General features: G+C 43.2%; 1 long non-coding RNA gene across 1 annotated transcript in view; it reads left to right on the top strand.

Annotated features, from left to right (window-relative positions):
• Positions 1-982: 982 nt before the first annotated feature.
• LOC126929326 (uncharacterized) overlaps positions 983-19,067 on the top strand; it is a 43,991-nt gene continuing 25,906 nt past the window's right edge. The window contains exons 1-2 of the long non-coding RNA XR_007717136.1: positions 983-1,188; positions 3,734-3,877. This is a non-coding gene — a long non-coding RNA (uncharacterized LOC126929326). The remainder of the gene's footprint in view (positions 1,189-3,733; positions 3,878-19,067) is intronic.

Below are 19,067 nucleotides of genomic sequence, written 5' to 3'. Positions count from 1 at the left end.
GTATTAGACCATTTTCACACTGCTATAAGGAATACCTGAGACTGGGTAATTTATAAAGAAAAGAGGTTTAATTGACTCACAGTTCTGCGTGGCTGGGGAAGCCTCAGAAAACTTACAGTCATGGTTGAAGGCAAAGGGGAAGGAGGCACTTTCTTCACAAGGTGGCGAGAAAGAGAGAGAGAAAATCCCACACTTTTAAACCATCAGATCTTGTGAGAATTCACTCACTATCACCAGAACAGCAGGTCTCTCCCTCAACAAGCAGGGATTACAATTTGAGATGACATTTTGGTGGGGCCACTGAGCCAAACCATATCAAGCAGTGACAGGGATGTGGGGAAATGGAATTTCTTAAACATGAGAGTTGAGGTTAGTACAAATGCTTACAAGAGAAATTTGGCTGAAAAGATGTATCGACTCATGTTATTTAGAAGTGTATTGCATAATATCCAAACATATGGGGATTTTCTAGTTATTTTTAAATGATTTCTAGCTTAGTTTCATGGTATATGTCCTCTGTATGACTTTGGTCCTTTGAACTTTGTTGAGTGTTGCGAATGCTCCAAGTGCTCTTGGAAGCAATGCATACTCTGCAGTTATTGGAATTCAGGTCAAGTTGGGTCATTGTGTTGTTTCTGCTAGATCTCTGCTGATTTTTCCCTTCTTGTTCTGTCAGTTATATATAGAGAGAGGTTTGAATCTACCACTATGGTCATGGACTTGTCTACTGTTCCTTTTGGTTATGCCAGGTTTTGCTTAGGATGCATGTTATTTCATGCCACAAGTTTAGAACATTGCATTTCTGTTTGGTTGTCACCTTCTGTCATTCTAGAATGTCCCTTATCTGTATTACTGCTTCTTGTCTGACGTTAGCATTGCCACAATAGGTTTTTCTTATCGTTTTAGTTTCAAGTCTCTGTAGCCTTATGTGTGTCTTATATGTTATTCTTGCATTAATTCTTTGGATAATTTCATTCCCTAGACATTTGCTGATGACCTTCATGCCAGATGCCCACTTGAGAGCCTGGAGAGAGTGGCATGTAGCACTTTCTGCCTGCTGAGTGGCCTGCACACGCCCCTGGGATCTCTGGCTCCAGAGCCTGTGTTTATCCTGCTATGGCAAACCACACTGCCTTCTCTAAGGCAGCATCTCCTGGTGGGAAGAGTATCATCTGCTTTGAAGTTCTGGTAAGGACTCGGCTAAGTGAACGCCCACTTGTTAATTAATTCACATGATGTATGGCACACAGCAGGCTCTTGGAGGTGACGTCAGCTGTGCCTGTTGGTGTGGTCTTTGACCAGCAGTGCCAGCATCACCTGGGATGCCAGTGTTTCAAGTTTATCTGTGGGGATTCTTTGTGCTTTGTGTTGAAAATACCTCCAGGCAGGATGTAAGTTTGTGTCTGACAGGTGCCTGGAGACTGCGGATCTAGGTCTACCTTAACCTGGATTTTCAGTTTGTACTTTTCCACCACAGAGGCAATGGGACTTCCGGCCCCAGACCACGGAGGTGTTGTCTTCTCGGCAGGCAGGCCTTTCTCTTTCAAAGCTCCAAGTTCTCCTTTCAGCGTCAGAGCTGTGTCAGTTTCCCCTGCTGTACGGCAGAGCCTCTGGCCTTGTTCTCTGGCAGGTTGTAGTGTTAGACAAGCTTCTTGCCCCCACAACCCCTTCTGCCTCAGCCAGACCCCAGGGCCCATGCTGCCCTGTGGGGGCTTTGCAACTGCTTTCTCCTTGCAAATCCTCCTCCTCACCCACTTCGGAGATATGGTAAGTCCAGGCTCGCATTCTGGCCTTACAACTCAATAGCTGTGTGACCTTGGGCTACCCTTTAAAAATTTCTCCGAATCTTGGTTTCTATGTCTGTAAAATGGCCACATTAGTACCCTAATGGCAGCTATTTCTTTATTCTCTCTTTGTCTGTTCTTTCTATCCATTTTCCTTCACTTTGAGTGACTATTAACCAAGGCCAATAGAAACCGGAACCATGTATTAAATTAGATGGGACTTGACTTACAATATCATAATGTTTCCTTAGAAAATATTTCACTTTTAGATCTATTCTGCTGGCATCTTATTGCCTCTCTGATTTGCCAAGATAACAGACAACAAAACGAAGGGCCTTAACACAAAAATGTCTCTTGATAGCTGTTGTGAAAAAGCTTCAACCAGAATTCAAGTAACTCTTGCTTTTAAGTCATGAGAGATAAGTAAATAGTACTGCACAAAATGACAACTTACAAAAGTGCAGACCTTTGAAGGCGTTCTGGATGTTGGCATTTAAACACCACTAGAATGTCTTCCAATCACTGGAAACTTCCCAAGACCTGGGCGTTATGTCCTTTGAGTATTTCTCAAAGGATAAAAATACACTGATTGTCCATATATTTTGAGTCCTGTACATGTAATGAGTGCTTATGCTGTATTGCCAGATGCTCTGAAAGGGGATAAAATTTTAATTAGTAGTCAATAAAATTCCTTTCCATTTTTCAATATAATAGATCTGCACACAGTTACTGCTCCCTGCTCATTATTCAGCATGGCTTCCAGTGTCACTGATTGCTTGGCAGTTGCAGGCTATGAAAAGTTCAGGGAAGTTGCTTTGCCTCTCCTCTTCTGGGTGTCATTCCCTCTATCCCATTTCCTCCAAGGGATAATTTCCAACTGGAGACAGTGATATGATGACTCCTCTGGTCCTGAGGACTTCTTTTAGGGACTCCTCTGCGGCTCACATACCCATCTGGAAAGGCCCCCTTCTTCTTCCAGCAGCTGGGGTCACAGCTCCCATAAGCAGCTCAAGAGGCGGCACTCTGCTGTGCCCCAAAGCTCCCTCTGCCTTTGGGGTCTTATTAGAGATGCCTGCCATATGCATGTTTGCACTCTGATGGTCCCTGGGCTGGCTTTGGAAGGACAGCACCTGCTGCTATAAAAGCCACCAGGAGAAGATGCCTGATGGAGACGTAGCTAGTGCAGCAGGAGGGGGCAATGTAGTATATAAAGGAATGGAGGGTAGACCCCACTCACTCATCCGTCCATCCATCCATCCACCCACCCATCCATCCATCCACCCATCCATCCATCCGTCCATCCACCCACCCACCCACAGTTCCCTCCCTGCAAACCTGCTTCCACCCAAAACTCCCTCCCCTAGCTCCCTCCACTGAAACCTCCATCTACCCAAACCTTCCTCCATCCCTCCAGCCATTTATTTAGGCATTAACTAACTAACTACCTACTAGCTAACTAACTTTTCTTTAGTAAGCATTTGAAGACTCTGAGCCTGTTGCTGGGGTTACAGAAACAAGACATGGTCTTGCCCTCAAGTTGCTCAGTCTTGTGTCTGAGACTGACATGTAAGCAGAAATTCATATATAGTGTGATGAGTGCCATCACTGGAGAACATTCAAGCGGAGGGGAGAAGATTGCTTTTGGAGTGGGGAGCTCTTCACAGAATGGATGTTTGCTAGGAGGGGTGGAGACTTACCAAGGGGCTGGGGTGGGCTGAAATGGGAGTGCCTATTGCCAGTGCCTACTGACAGCGTGGTAGGGACGAATGTACAGCATTCATGGACTGGGAGTGGCAGGCAGGTTGGGAGAGGGTGCAGGTGCTGGGTCTCGAGGGCCTGCAGAAGCCTTGCTGCAGGATTTGGGTTGACTCTGCAGATGAGGAATGTGGAGAAGGGGTGTGATAACAATTGGAATTGCATTTTGAAAAATAATTCTGCTTGCTCTTCAGTGAATGGACCAGAGGAAGTGAAATGAAGAAAAGAGACCAAATAGGAGGCTGTTGCTGTGGTCCAGGCAGGGGGTGCTGATGGCAGGAGATGCTGGAGGCCAGAGCCAGGGCGGGCAGTCACTGGTCAGCAGAGGATGCCATATGGTAAGTGGAGTTGGCAGAGAGCAAGGAAGAGGAACAGGCACAGATTTGAGACAACGCTCAAGCATCTAGGCTGGGAGCTGTGCTGGTGCTGGGGCCATCTGGAGCCATGGGAATTGGGCTGCTGGCTTGACAGGAACGGTCATGGCGTGATTGTGGCAGGTGGACAGTGGGTGCCATGTTCACTTTTAGGTGTCTGTGAGATGCTCAGGCGGAAAGGCCTTGCAGGTAGTTGAAACATGTTTGAAGCTCAGGTATGAACTGCAAGATGAAGACAGAGTGGATACTAGTGATGTGAGGGTGATGGAGGCAGAGGCAGGGAGGTGACTGGCGGCAGCCACAGAATTCCTTGGAGCCTCTGCAGATGCCCCAGTTCATGCACTAACAGTTCTAATAGCCAAGTCAGTGTTGGTTCATATGGAAGCTTCTGAGGAGTTAAAAGTGTTCTGCATTTCCACAGGAACTGCTGATAATTTGAATCTCTTCCATATCATTTCTGGATAATTGATGTTTGAGGTCAAATGCAGGACCTCACATCAGATGATTTTTGGCCCAATGCTAGCCTACCAGGGCCTCTCTGATTTGCTGTCAATAGATGCGCCTTGCCTCCCAGCCCTGTGCCCCTCCCGCGTGGTGGGTCTGGCCAGGTGGGTCCCGCGAGGGTCTGCCTGTGTCCCTCCCTGTGGTGGGTCCTGCGAGGGTCAGCCTATAGGCTGCCGATCAACTTTGACTAGAACAGGGCCTGGGGGCGGCTTCCCTCAAGGGTGCAGGGACTAGGCGCTAGGGAGTTTCCTTTGGGGGTGGTCTGTACCCCTGTGAACCCGCCTTTCAGTATCTCGGGACCTCCTAGCGCTCCCCCTTGGGCACCAGGATGCTGGTAGCAGGGCCTTCCTTTTGTCCTAACAGCCCCTAGTAAGTGCGCAGGCGGAGGTCCTGCGGTTGGTGCACTGCCAGCTAGCCTCCATGCACCCGATCTAACTCGTGATTTTGGCCCCTCTTCCAGTCATTTGACAGATTTGGAAGTTGGAAGAACGTGCACCGCCCATTTCCTTCAGGATAAGAGCGTGGAGGGGCGGGAAAGCCCCCTCTCTGTGTGGGGCGCTGTGGAAACCCAAATCGCAAAGTCGTCTCTTCGTTATTTGTGAAAGAATGGACAATTGTGTACCTGGTTAGAAATCTTTAATTTCACATTTCTTAAACATCAGATTTTCAAAAACGGGTAGGTCAATCGTTAGAGAAACTGCATGTGGGGCGCGGGGCTGCGTTGGAGGGTGGCACCGCCTGGTGTGGAGAGCAGGCATCGCGCGTGCGCTTAGCTGACTCTGAGGGCTCCAGAGGAGAGAGCAGTGCAGGGACCTGCAGTGGCATGATGGTGCCAGAGCTGACGTGGCTTGTCTTTCACATTCGCGAGAGGCAAGGCAACTTTCTGTGGACAAGCAATATTTCCCGATGGAGGATTAGCAGGTTGAAAAGCTGTAAATGGGCACAAACCACGTATCCTCTGCCCCGAGTCGCTGGGCAGGTGAGATGTAGAGTTCAGGCCACACCCAGACAGAAGGAAGTGCTAGAGGCGCCCCCGTCTGCTCCTCCACCTTCTTCCCTGGGACCTCCGCACCTCTGCAGCATCCTTCACCTCATCCTGCTCTGTGCCCTGGAATATGGAGAAGGATTCAGCGCCCAGGGCTGCAGGGCCTCCCTCGCCCTTTGTGTTGGGGGCGCGTCCTTTATCTTCCGTCCGAAGGTGACGGTGTGATAATGGCAGCGCCCTACCCGCAACAAGCCTGAAGATGACACCTACTCACTCCCACTCCTCAGGGTGGGACGGCCCCTCCTCGGTCACCATCTTCACAGCCCTGAGCGCTGGGCAGTGGGCTCTTTAGGGACGTCTGGCCCCGGGTAGCAGGCAAGGACGGACTCTGGAGAGGTCTTCACAGAACTCAGGAGGCCACGGAGCGTGTCACTTGCCCTGCAGGTGTTTAAAGACCAGATGTGGGAAGGGAGTGGATACAGAGTAGGTGGCTCAGAGAGCCCAGGGATGGTGCTTCAGGGCTGTTCTGGATCTCATTCTCCTTAATTTTTGATCCATTAGCATAACAATCTCAAGCATCTCCTCCTTCAGAGGCTGGGCTCTCCTCTTTCATGTATTACTGTAATCACCTGACAGGTGCTTCCTGCCACAGCACAAACCAGATCAGCTCACTGAGACCAGGGTATTGAAGAAAAGAAGAGCTTAATGAAGGCCAGGCCAGCCATATGGAAGGTGAAGGTTTTACTCAGGTCTCTCTGAAGGCTCAGAGTCAGGGGTTTTCAAGAACAGTCTGGGGGGCAGAGGGCTAGGGAATGGGTGCTGCTGATTGTCTGGGATGCAATCACAGGGGTGTGGAAAATGGTCCTCCTTCATGGAGTCTGCCTCTGGATGGGGACCACAGGACTGATTGGGTCATGAGTCATGAGTTCACCTCTGGGTGGGGTCAGTCAGTTGCCAGAATGCAAAAATCTGAAAATTATCTCAAAAGACCAATCTTAAGTTCTACAGTAGTGATGTCATCTGCAGCAGCAATTGGTTAAGTTGCAAATCTTGTGACCTCTAGAACAATGACTGGTATTAGTTAACTACACCTATATCTTAATCCCCCTTATAACCCTAACTGTGGCCTTTCTTTAGTTTTACAAAGGTGGTTTAGTTTTGGGAAGGACGATTATCATCCTTGTTTTAAGGTTAAACTATAAACTAAATTCCTTCCAAACTTAGCTTGGCCTATGCCAAGGAATGACCAAGGACAGCTTGGAGTTAGAAGCAAGATGGTGTCAACTATGTCAGATTTCTCTCACTGTCAAAATTTTGCAAAGATAATTTCATTATTTCTAAAATTGTCATGATTTAAAAACACCAGGCAGCAAGTCCCTTCAGTCAGTTGAGTAAAAACAATCATTTGAGATAAAAAAATGAGCAGATAAGTTAGCTACAGGGCAATTTCCCCTATTTTCACTCAGTGGTTTTGCCTTAGGTAACTCAGAGTAACAGATATGGCAAGACATTTAACCCTGGGGCGTGGAAGAGTCTTAAAGACCTCCTGGTCTGCTCCCCTGATTTTACAGATGAGGAAACTGAGACCCAGAGATGGGATGTGATTTGTCCAAAGGATCCGTGTCTTATTCAAGGGGCACAGTGACCAGGCCAGCTTTCTGACTCCCTGTCTTGTGCCTTCCTAGCTAATAAGTGAAAGCTGCTACATCAGTTTTACAGGGTGGATGCACATATGGGTGCTTGTGGCACTGAAAAACTGTGAGGAACCCCCACATAGGCAGACCACCACTGGAGCTCTTTTGGCTTCTAAAATCCTTTCATCAGAGAGATCTGTTACTGGACTAACCAACAGACATGTCTGTGTTGTACCTCTCATTGACAGGTTACCACAGAAGGATGTTGAGGGCTCTGTGACTTGGTCTTGCTACATTCACCCAACAAGTGGTGCAAAGAGAGATGGGGGCATCAGTGCTAGGAAGAGGGGAGGGTTCTTGGCAGAAGCAGGGAGCATCCAACGAGCTGGGGGCTGGGGTTTTGGCAGCGGGGAAAGTCAGTGCCCATGCTGTAGGTCACAGTGAAACTGACACAGGTGCCCCAAGGAGGGATCTCTAGTGCAGGCAGTGAAGGCCTTGCCTATAGAGAATTTTACAACAATAATAAAACTGTCTGACATCTCTCTGCTTGTTATTATGACTATGCACTGGCAATACTAAACAGTGTCAGTAATAAAATATTGCTTCCTGAAAAAATTCCTTTATTGTGTTGAGCAATAAAGAAATTCCAAGCTCCCTCAACTGACTGAATGGATCCCCTCTTGGCCAATGGAACCCCAGGGGAACCCTGGAAGCTGAATTCATGGCCACGATGAGACGGGACATCAGATATAACCTCACTGACCCCTCCCTTGTGAACAGCCATTAGGTTTTCTTCCCTAAGAGTTAAACAGAAACTAGGCCTTTCAAAAGACTGCTAGCTGACCGTCCCAGGTACAGAGCAAAGACAAAGCATGAGATTAAGCTCATCATTCCTTCACCCCTCCCCAAGACCTCTGCTTCCTCTATTCCCTTTTTCTTCAAATGTTCACCTTATCTTATGTAAAATGTAGATTTACTTGGCGTTAACTCAAATCTCACAAATATGTAATCATTTCTCTCACTGCTGTTCCCTTTCTTATTTGGAAACTATTTGGATAAAAGAAACTTATTTGGATAAAAGAGCCACAGATGCCTCTGTGACTTGACTTTCTCCTGGGCACATCCTCCAGCTGGCTCGAAAGCCTTGATGATTTGAGACTTATGCCACAATCACTCATTTTGGTTGTCAGTTTGTATATTATATATAAGCTTCAAATTAGCAGGCATTTATTATTTATCCTTTAAAAAAGTATTTTCTACAGAATAATTAATTGGAGAACTCTCACCTACAGAGGCAGCCAGTGACACACCTAGATTTAGCCATCGGATTTTGTTTTGAGGGTCCACTCACAGCAATGCAGGATTATCTGAGCTTGACTCTGGTGTGTCTTTGCAGTTGATGGCTTCAAACCCCATGGTCCTCCACATTCCTGTGTTTACACTGTTGGTTTTGTAATCACCCAATGGGTTCTTCCTGGCTACTGCACAGACAAAACCAATTCACTGAGGCCATGGTATTGCAGTAGAGAAAGAGTTTAATTGATGCAAGGCCTCTGAGAGGGAGGACTGGAGTCATCACTCCATTCAGACTCCCTGAGAACTCAGAGGCTAGGGTTTTTATGGATAACTTGGTAGGTAGGGGACTAGGGAATGAGTACTGCTGACTAGCTGGGGATTAATTAATAGGGATGTGGAAAATGGTCTTCATGCACTGAGTCTGCCTCTGGGTGGGGCCACAGGACAAGTTGAGTCATGGGTTCAGATGGGATCAGTCAGGGACCAGAATGAAAATATCTGAAAAACATCTCAAAAGGCCAACCTTAGGCTTTACAATAGTAATGTTATCTATAAGAGCAATTGGGGAAATCACAAATCTTGTGACCTCTGGCCACATGACTCCTGAGCAGTAAGGGATTATAGGAACTATGCTGACATCTCAGCAGAATTCAGGCCTCTCCTGTAATGCTCATCTCACTGCCTTTTATTAGTTTCAGTCCCTGAGCCAGGATGGAGTTAGTTTTGGGGAGGGACTTTTATCCTTGCCTCCAAGTTAAACCATAAACCAAATTCCTGTCATGGTTATCTTGGTCCATACCCAGGAATGAGTGAAGATAGCCAGCCTGTAAGGCTAGAAGCAAGATGGAGTTGGCCATGCTAGGTTTCTGTCACTGTCATAATCTTTGCAGAGGTGGTTTCAGTTCTAAATAAAACATGATTGCAATGTGTCTGTAAAGGCAATGAAGAGAACTTGAGTTATTAAGTCTGTCATTCTATGTGACCATTCAGTTTTAATTTCTGATTAAAATTTAAAACAGTGAAATGGAGAATGACTTTTGAGGTTTCTTTTTTTTTTTTTTTTTTTTTTGGTAAGAGCAAATTTTGGTTCTTATGTCAAGCTAAAAGAAGGAGACTGAAACACAAAATATAATTTAAAGAATTTACTTGAGTCAAGGTGAGGAGAGCTGCCTGAAAGACTCAGACTCAAGTAACCATGGCTCTGAGCTCCATTTGTTACAAGCAGGTTTTTAAAGGCAAAAAAAAGTAGCAGGGGACAGGGAAGGGGCTGATACAAAGTTGTTTGTGAGGGATTCTGGGGCTGATACAAAGTTGTTTGTCAGGGATTCTCACTGGTTTACAGAAATAACATTGATTAGTGATGGGCCGTACATTGTTAGGGTGTGGGTAATGGTGTCTGGTGTGGCATTATTCAGTTAATTTACAGCTACTTGTGTCATTAGGAAGCAGTTTCAGGAGATGTTCACATAGCTCAAAGTGGGGTAGGATGCGATTGCTGTCTCATTTAATCTCTCTCTGGCTCTGACAATTTAAAAGGACTTGCATTCCTCAGACAAAAGTTCTTTTGTTTTCTCGCAGGAAATACTTTGCTGAATTTGATTAATAACATGAGCAGAAATTTCTGCTTCCATTAAAATTGTTAACCATTTTAAATCTAAAGAACCAAGAAAATAATGATTATTAGTGATTACCACTTGACTGTTTACTTTTAAAGTTTATTGAGGTGTAATTTGCACAGATTAAAACTCACCCTTTTTAGGTGCACAATTTGATGATTTCTCTTGGGTTACAACCTGTGACTCTGACTATGGGGTTGCATGGTAAATACGTGTGAAACTGCCTTTGCAAAAGTATGACAGTGAGAGAAATCTGACAGAGTCGACTCCATCTTGCTTCTAACTCCAAGCTCTCTTTGATCATTCCTTGGCATAGGCCAAGGTAACTTTGGGAGAAATTTAGTTTATAGTTTAACCTTAAAGCAAAGATGATAATAGTTCTTCCCCAAAACTAAGACACGTTGGTAAAACTAATGAAAGCCCACAAGCTTAGGATTTTGAGAGGGACTGAATTCTGCTAAGATGCAGGTCTAGTTAACCAATACTAGCCATTTTTCCAGAAATCACAAGATGTGCAACTTCTCCAGTTTCTCCTGTAGATGGCATTCTTTTTGTAGAACCCGAGATTGGCCTTTTGAGACTTTTTTTTCCCCCAAACTTCTGCATTTCTGATGACTAGGTGATGCTACCTGCTTGAGGCTTGTGACTCAATTGGTCCCAGGCCCCCAACTCCAAAGAGTTGGACTCAGCATACAAGAACTGTTTTCCACACCCGTATGATTATATCCCCAGCCAGGCAGCAGCACCCATTCCCTAGACCCTGGCCCACCAAACAGTGCTTAAAAAACCATAACCTCTGACCCTTCTAGGAGACCGATTGAGTGATAACTTGAGTTATCCTGCATAGCTGGCCTTGTGTTAATTAAACTCTTTATTTACTGCAATGGCATGGTCTCAGCAAATTGATTTTGTCTGTGTAATGGGCAGGAAGAACCCATTGGACAATTACATATACTTAACTTTATTGGAAACTGTCAAGCTCTTCTTCAAAATGTGGTACTACTTACATTCCCACAAGCCAAGTATGAAAGTTCCAGTCGCTTCATACCTCACCATCACGTGTCATTGTCAGTATTCTTCAGTTTAAATTATATATATATAGAGCTCACTGCAGCCTCAACCTCTTAGGCTTAAGCGACGCTCCCATTTCAGCCTCCTGAGTAGCTGAGACTAAAGTCATGCACTACCATACCTGGCTAATTTTTTTAAATTTTAAAAATTTTGTTAGAGATGAAGTCTTGCTGTGTTTCCTAGGCTGGCCTTGAACTTCTGTGCTCAAGCAATCATCCTGCCTCAGTCTCCCAAAGTGTTGGGATTACAGGCATGAGCCACTGCCCCCAGCTCGTTGTCAATACTCTTAATTTTAATCATTTTAGTGTGAGGCGAGGGCTCATTTGCATTTCCCTCTTGCCTAGGGATGTGGAGCCTCTGACCATCCATAGCTCTCCTCAGTGGAGTGTCTCCTCAAATCTTTTCGCATCTTTTTAAGTTAGACTGTTTGTTTTCTTATTATTGAGTTGTGAGAGTTCTTTATACACATTCAGACACAATTCCTTTATCAGGTATGCAGGCCTTTATCAGTAAATATTTTCTCTCAGTGTGTGGGTTTTGATTTTCATAGTAGTGTCTCTTTGAAAAACAAAAGGTTTTCATTTTTATCAAGTTCAGTTTATCATTTTCTTCTTTTATGAGTCATTTTTGGTATTCTAGCAACAACTTACTTTTCAAACCAAGGTCACAAAATTTTTTTCCTCATGTTTCTTCTGGAAGTTTTGTAGTTTTAGCTTCTGCATTTAGTTTATGATTCATTTTGAGTTAATTTTTGTGTATGGTGGAAGGTAATAGTTGAAGTTATTTTATGCATATGATTGTTCACTTGTTCCAGCACCATTTGAAGAGACTATCTTTTCTCTACTGGATTACCTTGGCACCTTTGTAACAATCAATTAATCGCTGGGTGTGGTGGCTCATGCCTGTAATCCTAGCACTTTGGGAGGCTGAGGCAGGGGGGCCACCTGAGGTCAGGAGTTTGAGACCAGCCTGACCATCATGGAGAAACCCTGTCTCTACTAAAAATACAAATAATTAGCCAGGCTTGGTGGCACATGCCTGTAATCCCAGCTACTCAGGAGGCTGAGGTAGGAGAATCGCTTGAACCTGGGAGGCGGAAGTTGCAGTGAGCCGAGATCATGCCACTGCACTCTAGCCTGGGCAACAAGAGCGAAACTCCGTCTCAAAAAAAAAAAAAAAAAAAAAAAAAAATCAATCACATATGTGTAGTCTTTTTCTGGAAAATTTTGTTCCACTGATATATATGATGATCTGTGCCAATACTATACTGTTTTTATTTTTGTAGATTTGTAGTTGCTTATTACTGAAAATAATTTTATCATATAGAAGAGGTGGGTTTTAAAAACTGCTCTGCTCTGAATGTTAAGCACACCGAAGACATCACTGACTAGAAGAGATGAATGCAAAGCAGATGAGAAGCTTTTGAGTGGGGAATCTGTAGCCTGACTCCCCCTGCAACTCCCTGAGCAGAAACCAGGGGTACCCTAGCCTAGGGGGAGAAGGACTGTGGTACCCTGCCCCATGGCAAGAAGCTCTGTTTGGAGCAGTTCCTGGTGTGGCCATGGGCTTGGTTCTGGGGAAGACCCTGGAGAGCTGTGGTCCCTGCAGGATTTGAACCAAGGGGAAGAGATGCTCCATGTGCTTCTCCCTGCCATAAAATCGGTGGGAGATTAGAGTTTCCATGAGCTGCAAGGCAGAGTTTCACCTGCACATATTCATAGAATGAGCCCTCCTGCTCTCAGGCTCTGGTGTTCATTTCCAAGACACTGGTTTGAGGCAGTGGACGGTAAATCAATAATTCATCTTGTTAAAACCTTGTGTAATTAGCTTGGGGTCTGTAGTGAGGAAGGAGATCCTTCTGGGCTGCTGATGCACTTGACATGAATGACATCCCAGAGGAACACCTTTCAGTTCTTTTCAAGCCTTTTCTGAGGATCCAGAGCTTCCTGTGTGGGAGAGCACGTTGGGGCACTGAGCCTGGTCAGTGAATGGCACAACTGCAAGCTTAGTTGGCCAGACCTATGGACCAGCGTGGCAATGGCTGTGGTTTCTACTCCAGGTGTAGACAGTCCTGCAGGAGAGCTGATGTTTGTCCTACTGAGCTCTGCTCTGCTGACTTGCAGGTGGTATTGTGGGCACCAGTGTCAGTACTGGGAAAATAATCCAGGTATGTCCCATGGAGGAGGTTGATGCATGGAGCAAACTGCAGCAGACCTGCAGAAGAGGGGCCTGACTGTTAGAAAAAAAAGCTAAGAAACAGAAAACAACAGCAACATCAACAAAAATACCACCCCCCCAAAATAAACCCCATCAAAAGGTCATCAGCCTCAAAGATCAAAAGTAGATAAATCCACAAAGACGAGGAAAAACCAGCACAAAAATGCAGAAAATTCCAAATGCCAGAATGCCTCTTCTCCTCCAAATGATTGCAACACCTCTCCAGCAAGGGCACAGAATTGGACGTAGAATGAGATGGATGAATTGACAGAAGTAGGCTTCAGAAGGTGGGTAATAACAAACTCCATTGAGTTAAAGGAGCATGTTCTAACCCAATACAAAGAAGCTAAGAATCTTGATAAAAGGTTACAGGAGCTGCTAACTAGAATAATCAGTGTAGAGAGAAACATTAATGACCTGATGGAGCTGAAAAACACGGCATGAGAACTTTGTGAAGCATACACAAGTAGCAGTAGCCAAATTGATCAAACAGAAGAAAGGATATCAGAGTTTGAAGGCCTCTGAAATAAGGCATGCAGTCAAGATTAGAGCAAAAAGAATGAAAAGGAATGAACAAAACCTCTGAGAAATATGGGAATATGTAAAAAGACCGAACCTACAATTGATTGGAGTACATGAAAATGACGGGGAGAATGGAACCAAGTTGGAAAACATACTTCAGGATGTTATCCAGGAGAATTTACCTAACCTAGCAAGACAGGTCAACATTCAAATTCAGGAAATATGGAGACCGCCACTAAGATTCTCCTGGAGAAGAGCAACCCCAAGACATATAATTGTCAGATTCTTCAAGGTTGAAACAAAGGAAAAATATTAAGGGCAGCCAAACAGAAAGGTCAGGTCACCTACAAAGGCAAGTCCATCAAACTAACACCAGATCTCTCAGCAGAAACCCCACAAGCCAGAAGAGAGTGGGGGCCAATATTCAACATTCTTAAAGAAAAGAATGTTCAATCCAGAACTTCATATCCAGTCAAACTAAGCTTCATCAGCAAAGGAGAAATAAAATCCTTTTCAAACAAGCAAATCCTAAGGGATTTCATCAGCACCAGGCCTGCCTTGCAAGAGCTCCTGAAGGAAGCACTAAATATGTAAAGGAAAAACCGGTACCAGTCACTGCAAAAACACAAGAAAATATAAAGACCAATGACATATGAAGAAACTGCGTCAAATAATGTGCAAAATAACCAGCTAGCATCATGATGACAGGATGAAATACACGCATAACAATATTAACCTTAAATGTAAATGGGCTAAATGCCCCAATTAAAAGACACAGAGTAGCAAATTGGATAAAGAGTCAAGACCCATCGGTGTGTGTATTCAGGAGACCCATCTCAAGTGCAAAGACACACATAGGCTGAAAAGAAAGGAATAGAGGAAAATTTACCAAGCAAATAAAAAGCAAAAAAAAAAAAAAAAAAAAAAAAAAAAAAAAAAGCAGGGGTTGCAATCCTAGTCTCTGATAAAACAGACTTTAAGCCAACAAAGATCAAAAACGACAAAGAAGGGCATTACATAATGCTAAACGGATCAATTTGAGAAGAGCTAACTATCCTAAACATATATGCACCCAATACAGGAGCACTCAGATTTATAAAACAAGTTCTTAGAGACCTACAAAGAGACTTAGACTCCTAAACAATAATAGGGAGACTTTAACACCCCACTGTCAATATTAGACAGATCAACAAGACAGAAAATTAACAAGGTTATTCAGAACTTGAACTCAGCTCTGTATCAAGTGGACCTAATAGACATCCACAGAACTTTCCATCCCAAATCAACACAATATACATTCTTCTCAATGCCATATGGCACTTATTCTAAAATTGACCACATACATTCCTCAGCAAGTGCAAAAGAGCTGAAATCATAACAGTCTCTCAGACTACAGTGCAATCAAATTAGAACTCAGAATTAAGAAACTCACTCAAAACCACACAACTACATGGAAATTGAACAACCTCGTCCTGAAAGATTCCTGGGTAAATAATGAACTTAAGGCAGAAATCAAGAAGTTCTTTGAAACCAATGAGAACAAAGAGGCAATGTACCAGCATCTCTGGGACACAGCTAAAGCAGCATTAAGAGGAAAATTTATAGCACTAAATGCCCACATCAGAAAGCTGGAAAGATCTCAAATTGACATCCTAACATCACAATTAAAAGAACTAGAAAAACAAGAGCAAACAGTTTAACCCCAAAGCTAGCAGAAGACAAATAACTAAGATCAGAGTAGAACTGAAAGAAATAGAGACAGGAAAAACCCTTCAAAAAATCAATGAATACAGTAGTTTTTTTTTGAAAAAATTAACAAAGTAGACCACTAGCTAAACTAATAAAGAAGAAAAAAGAGGAGAATCAAATAGATATAATAAAAAATGATAAAGGGGATGTCTCCACTGACCCCACAGAAACACAAACTACCACCAGAGAATACTGTAAACACCTCTACACAAATAAACTAGAAAATCTAGAAGAAATAGATGAATTCCTGGACACAAACACCCTCCCAAGACTAACACAGGAAGAGGTTGAATCCCTGAATAGACCAATAACAAGTTCTGAAATTGAGGCACTAATTAATAGCCTACTAACCACAAAAAGCCCAGGACCAGACGAATTCACAGTCAAATTCTACACAAAGAGGCACAAAGAGGAGCTGGTACCATTTCTCCTGAAATGATTCTAAGCAACTGAAAAAGAGGGACTCCTCCCTAACTCATTTTATGAAGCCAGCATCATCCTAATACCAAAACCTGATACAGACAGAACAAAAAAAGAAAACTTCAGGCCAATATCCCTGATAAATATCGATTTGAAAATCCTCAATAAAATACTGGCAAACCAAATCCAGCAGCACATCAAAAAGCTTATGCATCACGATCAAGTTGGCTTCATCCCTGGGATGCAAGGCTGGTTCAATATATGCAAATCAATAAACGTAATCCATCACATGAACAGAACCATTGACAAAAACCACATGAATCCCTCAATAGATGCAGAAAAGGCCTTTGACAAAATTCAACAGCCTTTCATGCTAAAAACTCTTAATAAACTAGGTTTTGATGGAACATATTTCAAGATAATAAGAGCTATTTATGACAAACCCATAATCTTACTGAATGGGCAAAAGCTGTATGCATTCCCTTTGAAAACTGGCACAAGGCAAGGATGCCTTCTCTCACCACTCCTATTTAATATAGTATTGGAAGTTCTGGCCAGGGCAATCAAGCAAGAGAAGAAATAAATGGTATTCAAATAGGAAGAGAGGAAGTCAAACTGTCTCTGTTTGCAGATGATGTGATTCTATATTTAGAAAACCCTATCATCTCTGCCCCAAAACTCTTTAAGCTGATAAGCAACTTCAGCAAAGTCTCAGGATACAAAATACACGTGCAAAAATCACAAGCATTCCTATATACCAACAATTGACAAGCAGAGAGCCAAATCATGTATGAACTTCCATTCACAATTGCTACGAAGAGAATAAAATGCCTGGGAATACAGCTAACAAGATACATGAAGGATCTCTTCAAGAACTACAAACCACTGCTCAAGGAAATAAGAGAAGACACAAACAAATGGAAAAGCATTCCATCCTCATGAATAGGAAGAATCAACATTGTGAAAATTGTCATATTGCCCAAAGTAATTTATAGATTCAATGCTAATCCATCAAACTTCCACTGACATTCTTTGCAGAATTAGATAAAAACTACTTTAAATTTCATATGGAACCAAAAAAAGAGCTTGTATAACCAAGACAATCCTAAGCAAAAATAACAAAGCTGGAGGCATCACAGTACCTGACTTCAAACTATACTACAAGGCTACAGTAACCAAAACAGCGTGTTACTGGTACCAAAACAGACATATATACCAATAGAACAGAACGAAGACCTCAGAAATAATACCACACATCTACAACCATCTGATCTTTGACAAACCTGATGAAAACAAGCAATGGGGAAAAGGATTCCGTATTTAATAAATGATGCTGGGAAAACTGGCTAGTTATATGCAGAAAACTGAAACTGGACTCCTTCGTTATACTTTATATAAAAATTAACTCAAGATAGATTAAAGACTTAACTGTAAAACCCAAAACCATAAAAACCCTAGAATAAAACCTGAGCAATACTATTCAGGACATAGGCATGGACAAAGACTTCATGACAAAAATGCCAAAAGCAACTGCAACAAAAGCCAAAATTGACAAATGGGATCTAAATAAACTAAAGAGCTTCTGCATAGCAAAAGAAACTGCCATCAAAATGAACAGACAGCCTACAGAATGGGAGAAAAGTTTTGCAATCTACCCATCTGACAAAGGTCTAATATCCAGAATCTACAAGGAGCTTAAACAAATTTATAAGAAAAAAACAAACAACCCCATCAAAAAATGGGCAATGGATATGAACAGACACTCTCAAAAGAAGACATTTTATGCAGCCAAAAAACGTATGAAAAGAATCTCCAATGTCACTAATCATCAGAGAAATGCAAATCAAAACCACAATGAGATATCTATCATCTCACACCAGTCAGGATGGTGATTATGAAAAAGTCAAGAAACAATACATGCTGGTGAGGCTATGGAGAAATAGGAACGCTTTTACACTGTTGGTGGGAATGTAAATTAGTTCAGCCATTGTGGAAAACAGTGTGGCGATTCCTCAGGGATCTAGAACCAGAAATAACATTTGACTCAGCAATCCCATTACTGGGTTTATACCCAAAGCAATATAAATCATTCTACTATAAAGAGATATGCACACATATGTTTATTGCAGCACTATTTACAATAGCAAAGACATGGAACCAATACAAGTGCCCATTAATGACTGACTGGATAAAGAAAATGTGGTACATATACATCATGGAATACTATCTAGCCAACAAAAATGAATGAGATCTTGGGAGGCCAAGGCGGGCGGCTCACGAGGTCAGGAGATCAAGACCATTCTGGCTAACACAGTGAAACCCCATCTCTACTAAAAATACAAAAAATTAGCCTGGCGTGGTGGGGGGCACCTGTAGTCCCAGCTACTTGGGAGGCTGAGGCAGGAGAATGGCATGAACCCTGGAGGTGAAGCTTGTGTGAGTGGAGATCACGTCACTGCACACCAGCCTGGGTGACAGAGTGAGATTCTGTCTCAAAAAAATAAAACAAAACAAAAAAAGAATGAGAATATGTCCTTTGCGGGGACATGGATGAAGCTGGAAGCCATGGTCCTCAGCAAACACACACAGGAACAGAAAACCAAATACCACATGTTCTCACTCATAAGTGGGAGTTGAACAGTGAGAACACATGGACACAGGGAGGGGAAGAACACACACCAGAGCTTGTCGGGGTGGGGGGCAAGGGAAGGGAGAGCATTAGGACAAATACCTAATGCATGCAGGGCTTAAAACCTAGATGACAGGTTGATAGGTGCAGCAAACCACCATGACACGTGTATACCTATGTAACAAACCTGCACGTTCTGCACATGTATCCCAGAACTTAAAGTAAAATAAATAAATAAATAAATAAATAAAATATAAAAAGGAGAAGCTATTAAGAGAGAAGATTTGATTCTACAAACATTCAAATCTCTGCCCATCAAATCTTAAGAAAAATTGAAAGGCAAATGGCAACTCAGAAAAAACATTTGCAATGGGGGGCGATGATTAGATGTCTTGTGATTCTGATTTGCTCCGGAGAGTCCGGTTTATGCCTGTTTTTGTGCATAATTATTGACTGTAACACTTCTACTCTCAAATGCCCTGATTTAGACAATAAATTACACTATTATCCT

This window comes from Macaca thibetana, chromosome 10 (genome assembly GCF_024542745.1).
Source record: "Macaca thibetana thibetana isolate TM-01 chromosome 10, ASM2454274v1, whole genome shotgun sequence".
Lineage (NCBI taxonomy): Eukaryota > Metazoa > Chordata > Mammalia > Primates > Cercopithecidae > Macaca > Macaca thibetana.
This window is presented reverse-complemented; position numbering and strand designations above follow the sequence as displayed.